Genomic DNA, 19956 nt, shown 5'->3' on the forward strand with positions numbered 1-19956 from the left:
TGATCAGAGAGAAAACCATCTGACTCTGATGCACATGTTTAAAAAGACACACAATGGACTCCATCGTGTAAATTGTCCAGAACAAAATGTTTTCTAGGCAATTTTCAAGTCACTGTAAAGCATGCTGGGAAGTATATTCAAATGCATAACACTGTTTCTAAACAACTTAATTTGAAGAGAGGAGACAAGGGGATAAGGAGTGAGGTTTGTGTGTGTGTTTGTGCATGCCAGTATGTAGCGTGTCTTTCTATTTATTATTTTAGTGTGTGTGTGTGTGTGTGTCCATGTGTGAGACTGAAACAGTTTCGAACTGTGAATGAATGTTTGAATGTACTAACAGTTAAAAGGGAGAGAGTTTTTGGGCCTATAGGCTCAGGGTAATTCCTGGAGAATTTAGTTTTGTGACCAGTTTCTCTCTCCTTAGACATACAGTAATTATAGTCAGCTGAATCCAATACATCTCCCCTGTGCATGTCCACCTGCTATGTGGTATGTAGAGCCCCATTTCTCATTCTTTCTTTCCACCGTATGCTTTCAATAAAAGCATAAGATGAACACGTTTTTTTTCCCCTCTGGCCCTGCCATCTCCTCTGCTTGAGGACAGTGAGGTTGTCAATGATTTCACTAACTTGCACTGTAATACAAATGTACACATAAACACAAACATCCACTCTATTCCTACATTCACACACTAAGCAGGTCTAACATTGTCAGTCCTTTATGGTGTCCTTTGCACTGATAGTGTGTCTGATGTATGATCATCCTTGTGTGTGCTTACATGTCATTAACAACAATCATGGTTCATTTAATTAAAATCAATTAGAATTAAAATGATTAATAAACTATAAAAATGTGGCGGCCACGGACAAGAATAAATTAATTTAATTTTTGGGCACTGGATGGATATTGGTGAAGACGGTTTTCTTATGACAAAATATATTTTGTTATCCCAACATAATAAGGTTGTTTTCTCAAGATTACAATATCATTATTTCATGATCATGATGAAGGCACAAAGCTAACAGGTGTCTTAAATATGTTGTATGTCTGATTGATTGGAAGGGAGGGGCTGACAAACAGATGACGGGGCTGCGTTCAAGGGAAGTGTTTCCTAGTGCTCCCTAATGCAAAAGCATTACGTTTTGACATAAAAAAAAATGTTTATGACAGCTGAAAGTTGAAAGAGGAAGGAAAGAAAGATGAAAGGAAAATCTGAAGAAAGATGAAAGCTGAAGTTATAGTGACTGACATCACTGATGCAATACACACTAATATAAAGTTTGAAGAAGACAAAAAAAAGCTGAAAATGTAAAAAAAGTTGAAAAGACAATAAAAAGCTGATTTAAAGCTGAAGAGCTGAACGTCTCTAGATGCTTACAAAGTTTAAACAATGACTGTAACACAAAATATAACAAAGTAAGAAGCTGACAAAAAGATGAATGTTTGAAGAAAGGTCCTCCCATAGGAATCCTTAAAAAAAAAAAGCTGAAAAAAGGTGAATAAGTTAAAGGCTAGTGAAAGTAACGACAGGAAAAGTAGGAAGAAGAAGTAAGTAAGAAGAAGACACGTTTTGACATATGAACAAAGTTTTTACACCAAATGGTGCAGTAGGAGATAGATGCCAAATTTTCAAATGCTTGCAGCAATCACACTAATAAGGAAAAGGCTGCTACCTAGTGGTTGTAATAGTCAATGACAGTTTCACTGTATGGCTGGTTCAGTTTCAGTGGGATAACAGATAAAGTCATGCAGTCTATTTTAAACAATTCATCATCATCAGTCTATTATTGTTTTTTCTCCTTGAAGGACAGTCAGAATTTCGTGAATACTTAACACTTGATTAAAAAGTTTTGGCTTCACTTCCCTGTTAAAATATTTAATGACGCCATGCTTTTCCCTGAGCGAGCTAAATCTTTTTGTGCGGAAGAAGAAGAAACATTGAATACTAAATTGAGGAGAAAACACAATACAAGAAATATGAATAAGTAAAACATTAAAAAAATATAAAAGAAATACAGGCTTATAAACAGGTCACAGTTTACATACACCTGTGGCCCAATCTGCTATTGAGCTATAGTAACGGTAAAATGTAGATCTACACAGCTAATGATTACCTAATAAATCTCAAAGTTCATGCTGTCATAAATCTAAATAGGCAGCTACAACTTATGGTATTACTTTCTAATTAGGTGCCATTTATAGAGAGATAATGAGCTGTAACTAGCTCTATTAAGGGTTAACGAATCATTTACTATTGCTTTATAGATCAGTTATTAAAGTAAAGCTTTTAGTTGCCATGCAGGTTGTGAAAACCCCCTTTAGCTGTTAACAGTTTGACCAACCAAAAGGGATTTTTCACCATCAGGCAACCCGAATGTTTTGCTTATGAACATCTGTCTGACTGTATGGAAGCTTTTTTATTGTCAGATTACAGCAATGAATCATCACATCTAGTAGTGGAATGTAAAGCACATTTACTCAAGTACTTAAGTACAATTTGTAGGTACTTTTACTTTTCTTTTTTACTTTTACTTGAGTATTTTGATTGTATGCTTCTTTGTACTTTTACAGATGTAGTTACTTTTCAGACTAAAATTTTAAATTAAATAATATGTGATGAGTTTATAAAATACTAACAATTGTTACAGGTTTAACCAGTAGTTCCCGAACTTTTTGGCTAGTAACCCCTGTGTGTAGTTGTGGCTCCTCGTCATGTTACAGGTGTTTGAGCTGTTAACAGTTCCACCAAATAAATAATTGTTTGAGGCTGAAATAGGCAAAACTTTTGAATATTTCACACAAAAAAAGTGAGTTTAGAGAAAAGTCTGAAAAATTAATGAAACTTTCTTTGGCAGAGCTTTGTTTTATCTTCTTTCCTGTAACTCACTGATCCTACATCTTTCACAGGGGGCGATTTTGTGCAAAACAACTACTTTTACTTCAATACTTTAAGTAAATTTAGTAGATAATATTTCTGTACTTTTACTTAAGTGGGATCTTAAATGCAGGTGTTTACAATGTTTTACATTGTGGTACTGATACTCTATCAGAACTCTATAAAAACTGTAATTTGACAAGTTAGTTTTTTTTTATAATTTGATGTTTAAGAGTTTTAATCATTATGCTGATTCATTGCTGTAATCTGACATAAAAAAGCTTCCATATAACTGAGCTGTAAAACATTTGTGAATAATTTTTAGACCCAAAACTGTAGTTATACCCTTTATAAAGAGTGTCTTGTTAGAAAGTGGCATTGAAATTACTACAGCCACTACTACTATTACTACTACTGACAACTAAGTGCTAGTACTGGTAACAACACTAAACATAAGGTCATAATGATTCAATATGTATCAGTCGCCTAAATTAAGAATATAATATTAAATTTGGAGTTATAATGCAAGATAAAAAACATGGAAGTGATGTACAATAGCCTGATTATTATGTGGCTAAACAATTTATCCACAGATGTAGATTTACTAATGTCAGACCACTGTTCTTAGACTTCATGAATGAGTTAATGCATTTTAAGAAAACACTGAAACGTATAAAAACCTCCGATATTTACAAAACACATACATATATTGATTTCTGATTAGACCTCTGATCGTTTTATTTATTTATGTTTTCCTTATTTCTACGCTTTGTGTAAAACCACAGAAAGTTGTAATAGCTCAGTCCCTGATTTGTACTGTTTGTATTGTATATTACCAACTTGTTATAGTACTGGCCAGATTTTGTTTATATGGTAAACATATTAAAAAAACCCAATAATTCAGTATCCATTAGTTCTTTGTGATTACAAACTCCGCGTGCACAGAGTTATCTCCACTCTGCACGCTCGTGAATGGCTCTTTATAGAATGACGTCACTTCAACGGCTAGCGGGAAGGCTTCGGTGAACGGAGATGGAGAGAGATTGAAAAAAAAAATGGCGCTAAACTCCGAAAAAACAAACAACTAATTGAATTAACGCTAAATATACACACAACATCCGTAAACAGCACACATATGTAAACAAACGAGCGCTTTGAGATTAGTATACGTTGAAAACAGGTGACTGACATGTCAACGCTCCGCCCAGCTGGAAGCGAGAGGAGGATGTCGGAGTGACAAACGGCTCAGAGGGAAGTCAGTCTGGACCTTGTTGTGCCTGCTGCGGTTAGTTTATTTCCAAGCCAAGATATTGTTTTAAAGGAGGATTTCACATCATTTACTTTGTTCACAACGCTCGTGTGTCGCGTTACGGACCGTCTCGTTCAGTCGGTAGTGCTCGGTAATAATCGGTGTGTTGCTCGGTGTTGACACCGTTTAAAGGCTCAGTTGTAACAGCAGCTGCTTGCAGTTGTTAACTGGAAATATTTAATGGAAATGCGAGGAATTCCCAACATTTCCTGTGTGTATTTTTCCAGTGAACTAACAGCACATGGCTCAGCGTAGTTTTTAGATTTGGTTGCTACAAAATACGGACTTGATTATTATTTTTTTTATCAAGCGTGAAGGTTTTCATTAAACTTGTCCAGTGACTAACCATCACTTCATATATCGCTCTTCACGTTTAAAAGCTGTTTTTTTATGACGGGAAGTGAAAGACCACTACTTGGCCGCTCACTTTACAACATGTTGTCATTTACAATACAAACAAGTGGATTGTTTGCTGCTGACCCGTCGTTGAGGCTTTCAGTTTGCTTTTAACAGCATAATTCAGGTAAGTGCAGTCATACTGTATATATATCAGGCTCTTTAACTCATGTTATGATTGTTGAAATGATGGGAAAACAAAGAAAGTTAATGTTTTAGTGCCTTTATATGTTAATAGATCTTCTTATCTCTCCATCTGGCTATGTGTGGGTACAGAACATTGTAGCTTCATATTATTTTTTTCATATTTTCATTATACTCTTATCTATAATGAAGAGAACAACCTCTGAATAGCTTTTGATCAGATTGTCAGTAGTCTTCCTCTGTGCTGCCCAGTGAGGCAGAAGAGGCCATGTTTTCTAACGTCACAACATCACCCCCCACAGTCATAATATGCCCTGGAAAGAGTCACTGTACCATGCATGTGGATGACCAGGCCTTTATGTAATAAGTATATAAAAAGTAACTTATTATATAACAGATTAACTAGCTACATTACATAAATTGTGCATATCGGAGTAAATCTTGGAGTATTGCTGTTTGATAAGTGTCTCGCCATATCTCACTTTCTCTTTGTATGGCTCAATAGTTAATACTTAAAGGGAACTCAATCTCGTTTATGGCACTCCAGTGAGATGTGTGTTCCTCATGCACACGTCAGGATTAAAGGGTAACTGAAGATGACTCACAGGCCTTCATGCTCCACTCATGTCATTAAGTTCCAGCAGACGGGAGTTCAAATTTAACCTGGGTTTTTATACCATGCAGTGCAGCCTCACATATTCATATTTTTATACCATGGCTGAAGTTGCTGTCAGTCAAGTCTTCAACACTCTGTGTGTGTGTGTGTGCCATTTTAGGCTGTGATCTATTACAGCCCAGACAGTGCAAAGCGCCATGGCATCAATGTGTCAGCACACATTGGGATAAGGCATGACTGATTGCCTTTAGTGTATGTGAGATGGACGCTCCTCTGGTGATCCAATGTTTGGGTGGGGTTACACACACACACACACACACACACACATACACGCAAATCCATGTGTGTGTTCCTCAAGCACCTGTTGGCATGGGTCCTGGAGCGCCACCTTGGCTGAGGGTGTTTTTACAGTCTGATTACCCCCAACAACAGCTGAATATCTCCACTGTGCGTCTGACCGCTAAGGACCCTCCGTATTGCAGTTCTCTATGTGAGGGTTTTCCCAGACTGTTTCCCAGACTGTGTATATCTATGCCTGTCTGCCTGTCTTCATACTGTATGTGCGCTCTAACCATCAGCGTCAGTGTTCTTTGGAATCTGGCTGTGCGTGAGGATACACATTACACACATTACCCCCGTCACGGCCAGCCTGTGAGTGGCAATGCATAGTAGTCATTGCAAGAGACTGTTGTACCCCAGAGGCAACCTTGAGGCCAACAGATAAGATGTTAAAATGTGCTCACACTGTGCTAAAAGCCACTTTTTACAGCACAGAGAAGTGATGAGTCATTTGTATGACAATGCCAGAAATCACAAACTCAGGGAGTCAGTGGAGAGCAAGGTAGCTCGCTTTACAGACTGTTAGACATGAGCTGTTAGCAGTCATCTTTTCCACTGGCGGTGATGTATTCACTGTGTATATTGTTGTTTCTTTCTAATCTAAATTAACTGGAACAAAACAGACACAAAACATCTCCCTCTTTCTGGCTCTCTCCCGTGTTATTTCTGTCTGTGTTTGCACTGTTCCGCCCTACTGACTATAGTTTAAAAATCAGTGAGGTGTCTAATAGCTGTGTAATTACAGTGCCCAGAGATGAGGTCATTCAGGATAATGCGTTGTGGTTATAGTTTTGTGCATGTGTGTACGTTTGCATGTGCGTGTTGTGGTGGAGCACTTAAAGCCTAGCGACGTGATTTGACTTTGACTTTTCTCTGATCCTCCTTGCCCTCCTCTCTCTCTCTGTATTTGGCCTATCATTAGAGCTATACTTAACCATGCTTATCAGTTCTGTCGTTCCCTCGGTAAGAACACAGATGTTTATGGGCTTGGAATAGCTGAGCGTGTAGTGGAGTGTCAGATACGTTGGCACAGGTTCAGAAACTGACAGGCTCCCTTCAAAGTTCAGAAGATACCCTTAAGATAAAAAAAGATGGTGGCCCAATATATAAGAGTACTCTTTGCATGTCACAAAATTCACACTTTACTTGAATTGACTGATTCTCATGTGTCTGTGGCATGATTGCTCATATTGGGTTGGATTGTTTAGAGTGTTTGATTGTTTACCATGCATTAGGGTTAGACCAAAGATGCACCCTGAAGATGTAGAAAGTTTTATACCATACAGGCAGTGATATAAAAAGGTTGACCTATACATACTACAGTAACAATAGGACATAAACAACTAATATGTTGAAAAACGAAACTGAAAGATAGTGAAAGATGGCATGGTTGAGGTCAGTTGATGGAAAAAAAAGGCTAATTTCTGTTACTCTGACAAGCTGTGCCCTGTCATGTGAAAGGTGACATGTGACATTAAAGTGCTTTGACATTAAAGATTTTAACTGAGAGTGGTGAAATTTCCATGCCTTTTGCCTTTGTTGTTTTCAATTCTGTGCTGTCAGAAAGCAATAATATTATATTGAATGGGTTGAGTGCCTGGGAGATTTGTCAGAGCAAAAGCCTCTCTGCTCTTTTGTTGCACAGATATTGTGTTTACACAGGTGTCTTCGTGAACACAGACGTTGCAGGGCGGTAGCAGCAGGTGTGTGGCATCATTGGCTCGATGATGGCATTCATTGTCTTGATGCAAGGAGTAGGTAGTGAAATGTGAGAAATCTTTTACTTAAAACAAAATTGGCCTTTTTCACAGCAGATTTTTTTACTTGACATAGCAGCCAAAACACAGGTGTCACTAATGCCATTAACGATGGCTCCGTTCTTTTCAAGTGTCCCAGTAAACCATGACAGTGTGACAGTATTGGTATTCAGCCTCATTAATTTCATATTTAACACCAGTGTTTTCACTACTGTGATATATAAAAATGTTTTCTTTTTGACAGTGCTATTAGTCCTCTACAAGAAATACAGAGGTTTTAAATAGCTTTGAATACAATGAAGGTTTGTGTTAAATATTTTACAACCCACTACTGACCCACAGTCACCAGCTTTGTTGAATAATGTGCATAATTTAAACACACCCATGGTACACCTGCACATGTCTCTTCACTTTTTTTTTTTATATTAAATTAGACCCTTTTCTCAGGACTGTGTGGGTGTATACAGCCTGTGCTTGAGTTGACATCTTCCAGCTCTGACAAGTACAGTATGTCATTAACTACATCTAATTAGCTACAATAAGTGAAAACACCTGTGTGGGGTTGTGCAGGGCCCTTAAGTAGAAAATAATGTGAGAAGTGATTAATTTATGTCTAAATTAAGCAGATGAAGACTAGCACTTGAGTCACACATTTGTTTCCTGTCATTGCCATCATTATTTTTCTATTGGCAGTACTGTATATGGTCTATATGGCATCAGTATAGGCTCACCAGGTGTCTGCATGTCAGCTGTCACTGTGGCTCATATCTATTTACGTGACAGACAGACTGTACGTACAGACAGACTGTGCCCCTGCTTCATCCAGTTCTTTTGTGTCTCACATCAGCATCAGGTAATGTAACTGCACTAAGCTTGTACCACACCAGGTCACTCCAGGGCTCTCCTTTAAACCTTTAAGCCTCGTTCAGTAATCCTTCAAGCTTTTGAGTCATGTGATATTCTGTTGTCTTTATGTCATTAGGGGTCAGACATTAAACAGCTAATGTACGGAACACTGTGTGTTGTGTTTCGAGGAAAGTTTGCTTTTAGCATCTCTGCACAAACAATGCTGAGTCATTCTCAATCACCTACGTCAGTGGTTCCCCTCCTTTTTTTATCTGACGTGCCCCGACAGCCCTATCAGATGGGTTCAAGTACCTCTTTAACTTACCCCCTTGATATATGGGATGGGTTCATAGACTGTTCAGAAGTATTTCACTGCATAGAGGACAGTTGCTGTGTTCGATCTGTGGTTGTGTGGTTTAAACTGGCTTTTTTTCTTTTTTCAGTAGGTGCAGTCAAGTTTAAAAAACTGCATGCATCTTTTCAAAAGAGGTGCTTTTCTCAGACATGATGGTTTGTGTCCAGAGGAAAGATCAGTTAATAAATGGAGTCTGAGTGTTGTGTTTGTTGTGTCGCCTCTGTAAAGTTTAGGTTCTGGATCTGATGGCTGAAGTGTTGAGAGACTTATAGTGACATTTGACTCATTAGTCATGTCCTGTTGAAAAGCATAAACAAATGCTGTCTCAAATGTCACTCTGTGTGATTAGCTGTACAGACGTGAAGGTGGTATTCAAATACTGTGTTTGCATGCCAGACTCAACTGCAACATCTAGCATCACCAAATAATGGACGTCATTGTGTTATAGTGCCTGTCTGTCCCGCACACCGAGATAAACTGAGCTGTCCAGTCTCATAAGGCTCCTGAGGTGAGAGATTTTTCTGTTGTCTGAGTCACTCTTTTGGATAGGTTCCCCTCTAGTTTTATCAGTTGACCCAGTAGCTCTAAACCCTGTGAAAAACTGGACACAAAGGCATGGCATTTGATGAACGTTAACCACCAACTGTGGCCTGATTTCATGTGAGAATGCCTTGTTCTCCCTGGCCTCATGTGAGACTATTTTCCAGTTACTGTACACAAATATGCCGCCTGATGAAAAAGTAGAGACTGGGGAAGCGGTAGTTAAGACAGACAGCCTGACAGAATGACTGGAAAGGATGGAGGCACAGGAAAAGAGGGAAGTCGGGCACAAAGGAAGTTGACCTAATAGCGGTGTATTGTCCATTCACAAAGGATGCATCCACTATGAACACGATCTATTAAAAGCATACTATGTAGGGTGTGTTTCACATTCAGGGCCTAATCATAGAACACATTTGGTTTATTTATATTTCTCACCTGTGTTGATTTCCTTGTGTTTTGCATTGTGTGGCAATACGGAAAGCGTTACAGTTAGCATATGTTGCATCATATGCCCAGTAAACAGCACAGGAGGTGGATAAGCTGGAGATGTAGCAAATGAACTGTGAGGAGAAGCTGTTGATACAGCACAGAAAGTGATGTCATTGTTCTGGTATCAAAGAAAAGCTTGGGTGGAGGCAGGCGGTAGCTGAAGTGGCCATGAACTCTGCATATACAGTAACTAAGTGTCCTAGTTTCTGTGCAAATTAGTCATGTGACTAAACATGACTAACAAAGGATCTATCTTTCATTTAAGGGGCTGTAATAGCAGTGCAAAATCATATACACGTGCCTGTACTTTTTATGATTAAAAAAAGTGAAACTTGAGTTAAATGTAATGTTATGCTTCATAAAAATGATGTCATGCTTTTAGGTTTCATTTAGTGATTCTGTTCTCAATAAGCACTTCTTTTCACTAAAGATTTGATATAGACTATTTTTAATATGATGTCTGCAAGCTTAATAACAGATCATAAAGTATGCTTTCACAACAGCATAACTTACTTCCTGTGTGCTGCTGATATACATTTCAAATTGGAGATATTTTCAGCTTACCAAGTAATGCTTATCTGATGTTTTGCTGGAAATCTTGTGCTGCAGATGAAACTTTAGTAAATTGATCCCACACATCCACTTGCCCAGTGATAGGGTGGAGTTCCTCCATGGTCATGTTACATATGCAGGCACTGTTTCTTGAAAAGGCTAGATTGTGATGTTTGCCACAGGAGTTTTTTAGTTGAAACCAAGGCGACATGGATGATTGTAGATCTCAGTCAATGCTGTAATCAACAACATTAAGGCTACAACGTCTGGTTTCTTAAAGTACTGATAACTTTTTGCACTTTCCAGATGTCAAGATGATGTCTTCAGATTGTTTTTTGCCTGACCAACATATAACCAAACAAAAAAACTCTGCAAATCATCACATTTGGGAAGTGGGAACCAGTTTATGGGTGGTATTTTTCCTTGTTAAATGACTGCAAATGATTTACAGTGAGAAGTGAAACCACGTTAGGCAGTAATTTTTAATGTACCCCACTTTGAAGGTGTATGTGACTATCAGCTACATTCAGCTTGCTATAGTGGTTCACTGGACCTGGTTTATACAAATACTCATGAGCCTAGCTTATATTCTTACACAAACTGTTCTGTACCATCTTGTCCAGCATGAAATAGCTGAAAGCTAAAGGAATGAATGATTGGTAAAGAAAGTTGAACATTTAGCAAGCCAAAGAAACATGCATACTTTATTTGTCTCAAGACTGGCAGACCCAACCAGAGCTAAAATACCAGTAAATATTGGACAGTTCCATTATGCTGTCTTCCTGCTATTTGCTAACATTTTAGCTATAACACATGATTACATTGTTTTACATTGGCTCCCATCTACATAAACGACTCTTAATGACCTCGCTGACAGTGATCGACACCTGCGCTGTTGCCTGGCGACACTTCTTCTAGCCCTTGTGACCAATCAGAAGGTGAGAATTAAATGGGACTGTCAAACGCACTGCAGTCTTCTCACAGCGTGGTTTAAGTCAAGGTCATATAGCCTACTGGAGAGTTAACTGACACTGACAAGAATGTTCTCTATGCAAGAAGCACACACACGCTCACACACACACACATACGCTCAATCCGTCAACGGTAAAGCAGAGAGAGGAGCGGTGTGAGGAGAAATGTGAATATGGTGACAAGAGTGTGGACATCTGGGCTGCTATAACACTGAAAATAATCACATTTATACAACTCCCACACAAGACTTCTACCACTGAGCATCACGCCCCAGAAAAAAAGTCAGCAGAATTATTCTTATGGATGAGTCAGGGCAGATGATGAGGACTTTTGAGGGTGTTTCTGTGTCCTTACTAGTCAGTAGTCCACACTGAGACTTTCTTCGTCACTCTCTCAGTTCTGTATATCTTAAATTAATGCAGCACAACAAAGAACACCAATACAGTGATGTAAATGTCAAACTGCTGGTTTTGACTGAGACTTGTCAATAGCACTCCATGAAACAATCAAAAAGCTTAATTAGTCTTTAGAAATCCTGTGTTTTTATGCCTTTAATTCTGTTGTTGAAGTGGGTTGGATCAGACTCCATGCTGTGATTTATCAGGGCATTGTGACATCACAGACACTTTATAAGCAGGATATATTGAGGAATTGGCAATGCTTGTATGCTTTTACTGCTAGCACTTAGCAGGAAACGGTTGACTGAGTAGAACCAGTACACTGTCAGCCATGAAATGAGTTGGGGAAATTGAATACACTCTGAATCTTTACGAGAGCCACAACAAATTCCTCTTTATGGGAGTTACTTTTCATGTGCAGCTGAGCGTTATTGGCAGGATCTGTTTTCCTTTATTATTGCCTCTGGTGATCTCATGACATTACAGCATACACACTGAAAATTGCTACTTAAGCTTGTTGATGAATTTTCCTGTGTTTGAATGATTATGTGGCTTTAGTCTTTAGACTTTGTACCAAATAATGGATAAATTATCACTTTTCCTGCTTCAAGTAGTTTTTAATATCTTCCTGTAGTGAGTTTTGCCAAAAGCATTATTTCTCCTCTCCTCTCCTCTCCTCTCCTCTCCTCTCCTCTCCTCTCCTCTCCTCTCCTCTCCTCCTCTCTCCTCCTCTCTCCTCTTTCCTCTCTCCTTCCAGCCCACTGGGTGGGGCTCCTAAAAGATGCCCTATCAAATATTAAACGTACCCATGAAGGCTCTGTTCTCTCCACCCAGACGCACATTGGCGCACACCACGCACATTTCATTTCACACACACACACACACTCAGCCACACATGCAAGCAGAGAGTCAGGCAGCAGACAGATGAGCCTCTGAAGAGTGCCTTCCTGTTCCTGTGCTTTGCTTTACTCTCTGTTTGTGTGCTATTTTACTTTCAGTTTATGGAGGAAACAAAGTGCAGCGTGAGGCTTTAGCTCTTAGTAATGATTAACTCTGGGATGATTGGGCAAGTCATCACTAGTTCTCTGAGTTGAGGTAATGTTTTCAAATCTTTTTTACATAGTAAAAAACTGTGAATTCTGCTAAAAGATGGATTTATTTGATGTAATGTTCATACTTGTGATGGTCTATTAGTATACTACATGCAATGTTTACATAGTTGTTAATGCAGCTGGTTGCCACACCTTAACTTTCTGCACTTGTCTCTACTCTCTGTTTCTTCTCTTGATCTCTGTCATTTGATCTACCACAGTTAGTATACAGCTTTACCAAACCTTCTATGCTGTCTCACTGGATTAGCATCACTTAGCATCAGTGCTGCTCAGCCCAGTATTGCTTTCACTCAATACACATTAGCCTAGCGTCAGTGTTGCTTTCATCCCTGTCTCATTCTATTAGCCTTCTCTAATGGCACTCTGTTAATCCCTTCAGGGAGTAAACTATCGCCCACTACTGCCCTGTCCAGATGACTGCCCTAGTTATTACTCCACTGAGACTTCTGTGCTGTCAATACATGCAGATGAGGCTGCGCTCTGGTTTAGTTTATTCAGTAGGAGTTGAGAATATCATTTGGGCTGCGTTTGATTGTCAAGTTATGTTTATTCTGTCGTATTTGATCCTTTCTCAGATCAAATACTTTGGATTTCATAGCATAAATTCTACTGTACATGCTTTATTTTAATGGATCTAATGGCAAACACAGGTCCTCATTTTCTTCATTGACTGAGCCAGGAGTGAAACTGCTCTGGGATATGTGTGTGTGTGGGCTGGTCCATTGCCTTTAAAACAAGTGTCCTTGTGTGATAGAGCAGAGCCAGCTTGATGACATACTGGGCTCCTCTGACAGCTGTTATATAACTATTGATCCATGTAATTGATTGGTTCTGCACTACGAAAGACAGATTTACCAAGATGGACAAGAAGATATAGAAAGAGGGAGGAGCTGCCTTTCATATCATGCCAAGAACGAATGAGTGCCAGAAGAGGGATTTCATATTTTCTTGCTCGCTCCATCTATCCCTCCTGTCCTCTCATTAATTTGTCCCCACTCTATCTTCCCATTTTCACTTCTCTTCATAATGTAGTCTAACCACAATCCAAGAGATTTTGAATCTCTCAAACAAAATAAGTTCCTTATTTTTTAAGTTATTTGCTTGCTAAGTCTTTCTGAATCTACTTTTTGTTTGCATTTTTAACCTCTGCAGTTACAAACACAAGTGATACATACTGTTGTGTTTAGGAAGCTTTTCTGAAATTGCTTCCAGTTAGTCTATACAGATAATAGTTAAGCCACAGCAAAGCTACTCCTGATGTGCTTATAGCATATTTCAAATTCTTCTGATTGTATTGTGTAGGTTTTTGTAAAAAAAAAATCATTTAAAAAAATCAGAAATTCCCTAACTATATTGATGCTGTCTCAGGAAAAACATTTTTAAAAACATACAAAGGGGCAGAAAATGTCTTTGAAACAATATGTGTTTATTAGTTTTTTAAAAATATTTAAACACTGTAAAAATGTGTTTGCCTTCAGAGTTTCCTCCTTCAGAAATTGTTTAGCTGAGGTTGTAAGATATGTAGAGCCTAATGCATCTAGTCTTATGATCAGTTTAGTTTATAGATAATGATCCAAACAATACCCACACTCATTAGATAGCCTACATGGCATTTGCTGTGTGAAATAGTAACTCTGCTCTTTTTTTCTGAAGGTTAATGTTATATTTCATAAAAGTGTATTTACTTGTTATGATGTTAGCAGAGGTGGTCTTTCTTTCCAGCAATGTGGCCCACCATTAAACATTGTGGGAAATGATGGCCTTTAGAAAAAAAGTCAGACTTTTCGAATCAATCTATTCTTTTAAACTGCATTAACCATACAACAATAGCTAACACACAAATTACTTTGACCAAATCTAATGGAACAGTATTGATCTGTAATAAAATGACTGTAAATAAATAGCCTCCAGGAAAGCAGGAAATGCAGTAACAATCTAAAAAGCAATGCTACTCTTTACTTATATACTGTATATACTATAATAGTTGGCAGTAATGTATACCCTAGTAATGCAGAGTACATGTCATCAACAGCTGGTATGAAATGCTGTTATTAAAATACTCTTTTTAAAAATACTTTTTTTTTTTTTTTTTTTAGATTTTTAGACATTGTATACTGTTTCCTTTCTAAAATACTATAGAAAAAATAATGTTGCTTATAAGGCTCCTGTAGAAGAAAATACAGAAATATGAATCCTACTAGGAGATGTATATCCTCCCTGGCATCCCTCATGCCTTTTCCCCCTCTGTGGTCTCAACAGTCCGAATAAAGTCAAATAAAATTCTCCCCTCCTCAATCTTTAAAAATTGAGTGAAGAAAAGATAAGAATGGAAAGATGAATGTTTCCTGACATGATGCTCTGTTGAGAATTGGTGCTGAGGCTTTGTAATGATAGGGAGCTATGAGCATTGGGAGATGGGGACAGACTGGCTGTGGGGATAAACAGCAGGATAGGGGATTTACTGTGTGTAGTAGAGCACCTCCATTCATGCGTAGTCCCACTGACCCAATAGATCATAGCCATCGGGCTGTCAAGTCCTATCTGCATCCATCCTGTTACTCCTGAAGAATGCATCTCTGTAGTGTAGTTCAAAAGTGAAAACTTTGCCATAGGAGTGATGAACGGCCTTACTCTTGCAGATCTGATTTTGCAGCTTTCCTGCATCTTTGCCAGGTGCTTTCTGCTTGGCTGTCCTCTGAGTCAGAAATGAAGTAAGGCCGAGTAGGCTCCTTGGCAGACAGATAGAAAGCTCCCATTCCCGGTACGAGGGGGAGTAAGAAAAGATGTCATCTCACTTTCCTGCTCATTTCACACACAGGGATAGAAGATCTCTCTGTGGAAAAAGTCTGCCTCGAGTCTTGTGTCACTGTCTTTCTCATTCTAACTCAATTTAATAGTATCTTACTCTGTCTCTTTTCCCATCCTTCCTCTGCTCCTCTCCTTTTCAACCTCCTGCCCTTCTGGGTGTCTTCTCTTTTACTGTGTTTGTTCTCTCTTGGTCTTTGCTGTTAATCTGTTAAATATCACAGACAAAACTTTTGGGACATTAGACTATAAAACTCTTTTTTGCTGTTGACCAGTTTGCAGTGCAGTAAAGTATTCATACCAGAAACAGAAAATAAATGCAAGTATTTAAACTTTCTCAGTCAACCTCTAAAAAATCATGCTAAAATAATGTAGTAACAATAGCAAAAAAATTCGAACTTCACATTATCGTCTTAACACTTAAGCTTGTTAGTGGGTTCTTCCTGTCATCACAGTGTACATAATTTGCCTTTCCTCTAGCAGAAGCACCCAGATTTCAGTTGGACTGTTTAATCCCGGACTATTTTCTTAACAAGGTTTCGTGTGTTGTTTCATATGCAGTGCATAGAAGTAGTCACACTGCTGACCTTGATTAACACAGGGTTTAGTACAGGCCTTGTACTTGATGCTAGCGATGGTCTGAGATATTACAGTACTGTACCGTGGGGGGAAGGGCAGGCCTTCAGATGTGAGAGTTTGACAGATGGCCTGCATGGTTTACTGCCCTACCTTTGAATGTGTGTCAGTCCGTTATGATCTTGTTGTTTATTTGTGGTCTTCTTTAGCTGACCTATGTTATGTGGCTGTACTGGGAATAGAGCTGGGCATCAACCATGTTCTTTCTGTGGCAACAGAAACTATTGTGTACCGATATTTGGCACCAAATGCTTGGTCAGATTCTGTGTTTTTTCTTATTCTTTGATACAGTATTTACTGATTCAAATAATTTTGTGAATATCAAATTGTCAGCTCAAACTCAGCAATGTGACATTGGTACCAAAATTTATTGCCCAGCCCTTGTCCCAGGCTTAATGCAGGGTTGTGATGATGTTGGATTAGAAGGCTACTGATTTTCCATTAGAAAGAATGCACTTTTTGATCTCAACCAGTTAGCCAAGGCACAATGTTTTGCTGAACTTAGTCTATTCAAATGTTTGTTTAAATGTAGAGAAAGTGTTTCACTAAATATTTTGAGTTATAATTACATCTTCCTTATCTACAAATCAGTTCTTTGACATTTTTATCTTTCATAATAATCCAAAAGTGTAATTTTAAAGCACCTATTAAATCTCTATGCCTCGCATTTAGTAATCACTGCTGCGGTAATATCAAGTTTAGACCTTAACATTACACTATGACGGTGACTTCGGTGACGCCTTGTTTGAGGCAACAGCCTAAAGGTTGAGTTCTGTTCGTCTAACTAATAATTTCCTAACAAAACTACTAAAAACTTGGTATAACCACATACATTTAACATGGCATCATCTTTCAGAAGTAAAGGGGTCAGTAAACAGGAGAACTCGAAAGATAAGAATGAAAATCGAAGCAACAAATTCAAACTCCTGTAGGTAGTACAGCTAATGCTAGCACACGTGATCCAGAGTCCAAAATATTAGCTGAGCTGGAGAAACTAAGGAAAGAAAATCTGGAAGGACACAACCAGTCAGGCTATCGCTGACAAAGCAAACAAGAAGCATCAATGTCAGAACCGAAAGGTGAAATGACAAAACTCGAGAAAAGAACTATGGAGGGAGAGGGCCTCATCCACTGCACGGGGAGATAGACCTGACGGCCAGGTGTGAAGACCTGCAGAACAGGTCAAGATGTAATAACCTGAGAATCTAAAGAGTACCAGAATGGAGTGAAGGAAAGGATGTGAGGGAGTTTGTGAAGGAGCTGATTCAATCAGTCCTTCAACCGATGCCTGAAGTGAACCTACAAATAGAGAGAGCCCACTGATCTCTGACAGCTAAACGAGGGAACCCCACTGCTGCTCCGAGGTCCCTAATTGTTAAGTTTGTGGACTATTCAGTGAAGGACACGATCCTAAGACACATATGGAGTCAATGATAGATACTTTACAAAGCAGTGCTGATATATTTTGACCATGAATATTCCCCAGAGACACAAAAGAAGAGGGGGGGGCTCAATATCCAGGTCCAGGTGGACAAGTGGGAGCTGATTGAGAGGGAGCTGTCCTGGTGCAGGTGGAGCAGCGCGAGAGGGAGACGAGGGAAAGACCCAGCGGTGCTATCGACCATGACCACAAAACAATCAACTTTAAGACGATAACTCCAAGTTTTAATACAATGGACAAAACTCAATTATTAGCCGTGAGCACAATACCCATTATAGCCTGTTTATGTGCATTGATGGTAATAAAGTTAGACTATGACTTTGACTTTCTCTTCAATGATTGTTCCTCTCTATATATGCAGCAGTCCAATAACTCTGATGTGATGTGTGATTTCTTAAGGGTGACTCAAGTGAAAACAAACCAAATTAAATAACAACATCAGCAGTAGAGACTCATATCTTCCTGTGACTGGATGGTCAGTGAGATGACCCAGATGAATGAACATCTATCACAGCAGTATGTGGATTTGCTGCTGTGTGGTGTGATGTGCCACTCTGGATATGAATGAAACTTGAGAGGTTCTGGAGCCACTGACAGTAGTGAAAACCCCTAATCTAATCGCTACCCATTAAGCACACATAGATACACACAGTCACCACCCCCCCTCCCGGGGCAAAGAGGCTTTGGTTGCCTTGCCTGCACATGCTGACCTGATTTTGTGTGTGGCTAAGTGTGTTTTTCTGTGTTTATGCCCATGTATGTTTATGAAGCAGATTAGGATGGTGGCATAGTCAAACACTTTTGTGGCAACGGCGAGTGAGTCTCTTTGATTGTAGACACGTGTGTCAGTGCATGGGAATGTGGGGCAGTGTGGTACAAAGTATTTTCCAGAATAGGAGACCCACATTTTAACACAAACACCCCTCCCCCCACCCATTCAAAAGTTCAGTCGATTATTGCCCCAGTATCTGCCTTTGTGTCTATGTGCCAGTTTGTTAAGTGATTCACTCATATGGGAGTAACTGGTTGGTCCACTGTGAAGCAACAATATAGAAGGCATTAAGTGGTATTAGTTAATATTGTTTGATGCAACTATGGGTTATTTTTCCATTGTGGTCAAGTCAGTAATCTGCAGACAGTTTTCAGTTACTGATTTGCTTCCTCATGCAGATGGGTTTCTGCTTACCGCACCAGCCATCTGGATCTCAGAAACTTTTCAATTCATAATCTTCCTGCGCTAGCCAGATGGATGTAACATGCAGGTGCACCACCAACACATGTATTCTCGTGACACGGCTGATTGGAATTGAATGAATCTAACAATGAGTGAAAGGAAACAGCTCTGTTTTCTCCCTCCATTGGCTCTACATGCTGTACATCCTCCATTCACTATTCACAGTATGCTGGCCACCTTCCCAGCACTGGTTTCCCCTTGTTCCCCAGGCGTTGTATCCATTTGCCCATTCTGTTGTTGACCAGGCGTGTTGGCACAATATATTCTCCAAAACCAGCACCAGCTACAGGTCATGTCTTATGTCTTGTGAAACTCTTTGAAAACATTTAAGCTCATTATTCTGTTAACTAATTAAGAATGTCCTGTTTGTTTCTTCTGTTTTCTCTTTATTTTGGGAGATTAAATGAAAGGATAATTGGCTTTAAGTCTTGTTTGAAGGTCTAGTTTTGTAAGTTTTTACTATCTGTTTTGAATAGTGTTTATAATTAGCATCAATGAGACATCAGATTTAGCATGTTTGATTTAAATTTGTTGCCATTAATCCATTCACCAGTTGCATAAAGACAGACACTTATTTAGCAGGTATGTCTGAAAGCATTGAGGCAGATTTACTGTGACAAAGTCTCAAGTCACCCTGTAAGCCTGCCAGATTAATCCCTAATGCTCCCCACAGTCAGCGATCTTTCACAAGGAGACAGACATGCAACCACTGCAGCAGGTGGATGGGACTACACTTAATGTCATTGCTGTTTTTCATTACAGACAATTATAATATCATTACAGATGAGGACATGTGCCCAAGTGTGTGTACTTGTGTGTCTGACTGCATTTGTTTGTGTTTTTTAACTACATTTGACTTTCTGCTTCTACTGAACCTGTAATTGAATTTTTCAGAAAAAGAATATCGCTATACTGTATCACCAAGAGCTGAAATGATTTGTCAATTAATTGACAGAAAATTCAAAATCATGCATACATTAAATATGTGCTTGTATAGTGTATAGATGCAATAATGGTTTCATTTGTTTTTTTTGATATCTTCAGCTGTAGGTAACATTAGAAAAGTTACACAAAGTGTGTCCCATTAAAGAAGAGGTTTAAACGAAAGAATCAGCCTATAAAGCCGTTTGGCCATGT

The 19956-nt window shown here is 38.9% G+C and overlaps 1 protein-coding gene across 3 annotated transcripts in view; it reads left to right on the forward strand.

The window, feature by feature from the left end:
* Positions 1-3843: 3843 nt before the first annotated feature.
* Positions 3844-19956, forward strand: part of ccser2a (coiled-coil serine-rich protein 2a) — a 58591-nt gene continuing 42478 nt past the window's right edge. Inside the window, exon 1 of one of the 3 annotated variants that reach the window (XM_044372362.1) lies at positions 3844-4707. The gene's annotated coding sequence lies outside the window, so the exon portion shown is untranslated. Of the gene's footprint in view, positions 4708-12542; positions 12687-19956 lie in introns of those variants that run through there. The other 2 variants (XM_044372360.1, XM_044372361.1) reach the window with 2 other exon arrangements.

The sequence above is a fragment of the Thunnus albacares genome, chromosome 14, assembly GCF_914725855.1.
Source record: "Thunnus albacares chromosome 14, fThuAlb1.1, whole genome shotgun sequence".
NCBI classification, from domain to species: Eukaryota; Metazoa; Chordata; class Actinopteri; order Scombriformes; family Scombridae; genus Thunnus; species Thunnus albacares.